This window comes from Octopus bimaculoides, chromosome 4, assembly GCF_001194135.2.
Source record: "Octopus bimaculoides isolate UCB-OBI-ISO-001 chromosome 4, ASM119413v2, whole genome shotgun sequence".
In the NCBI taxonomy this organism is placed as follows: Eukaryota; Metazoa; Mollusca; class Cephalopoda; order Octopoda; family Octopodidae; genus Octopus; species Octopus bimaculoides.
The window spans coordinates 49,323,744-49,325,241 of record NC_068984.1 but is presented as its reverse complement, the minus strand read 5'-3'; positions in this window follow the sequence as shown (position 1 = coordinate 49,325,241).

The following is a 1,498-nucleotide window of genomic DNA, read 5'->3' as shown; positions in this document are numbered from 1 at the left end:
CACCTTATCGCGATAGACAAGGGTGTGGTTTCCATTCGTTATCAGCATATTCAAAATATTGTAGTTGCTGTAGTAGATTATAACCTCATTAATATATATTTTAGCGTCAACAATGGGCAGCCGGCAGTTGAAAGCTAGGATGTTTATTGCTTAGCATAGGTAAATATGAGTAATAAAAGCCCATACGGAGTAAACATAGGGAAGAGGAAAGAATTTGGAGATATAACCTTTAGGTTTGAAGCTAAAGCTATTAGCGCGTCTTTATGTAAAATGATTTCGAAATTAAAGAATTTAGTTGACTACAATATCAAATAGTTGCTCATTCAGCTTGAAAAATCTTGTAGTGGTTATAATAGGTGCTCTTTATGCATTGCTGAGAGTATGCTCATCAGATGCAGTAAAGACAACATTATTAATAGATTTGATGAGCTTATGAGATGTAAACAGAGATTACACATCTTTCTCCGCTAAAATTCTAATTCTCATTTAACATTACTAGTCCATCCTTCCTCATTTGTTGTTAATGATAGCTTTTTGAAGAACTTCACTTTTCGTCACTATATAACTCATTAGATGTATAAACAGAATATGCAATACTTCCTCAGCTACAAGTCCTAATTTCTGTTAAGCAATTCTTGACACTCTTTGAAAATTTCATAAGGAACTTTCCTCACCTCTAGATCAGTAATTTAACCAGTTAACATTATTAACAATATTTAGCATAATTATGATGCTCTCTTGTTGACATTTCACCTAATTTTATTTACTATTATTCCAAACTCTGAATTCTATATTACTCATCAATGTTATTATTTCATGGTGATGTAGGTATCTGGCTGGAATTAGTATACTTCCCACACCTTTCGCTCTCGACAGCTAACTTATTACTTCGGTTACTGTCCAATTCTCCTAAGTGTCATGCTCCATCCTATACTTAAATGTTTTCATGTTTCGTCTTTCTACATGCCCAACAACCTTAATCGTACACGTCCGTGTGTATTTTTTGTGCCTATGAAATTATGCCTCCACAACTGTGCATGTAACTTTGTTCACCTGTCGCATTTCAGCTTTTTTATCGCAAAATTTATTTCTACCAATACCGTTAATTAACTTCCAGCGTGGATATACAGTTGATATTTTACCTTCATTTTAATAACGTACAATAGTACTCGTTCGTAAGATTTACGTCGAAGTGTGTTATGCACCTGTACCTGTATACTATTGCTTAATTTTTTCTATATGTGTGTAAAGGGTATGTAGCTACATATTCGTATATTTGGCTGTGTGTACCTCAATATATATGTTGTTGGCACTCCGTCGCTTACGACGTCGAGGGTTCCAGTTGATCCGATCAACGGAACAGCCTGCTCGTGAAATTAACGTGCAAGTGGCTGAGCATTCCACAGATACGTGTACCCTTAACGTAGTTCTCGGGGATATTCAGCGTGACACAGTATGACAAGGCTGACTCTTTGAATTACAGGCACAACAGAAACAG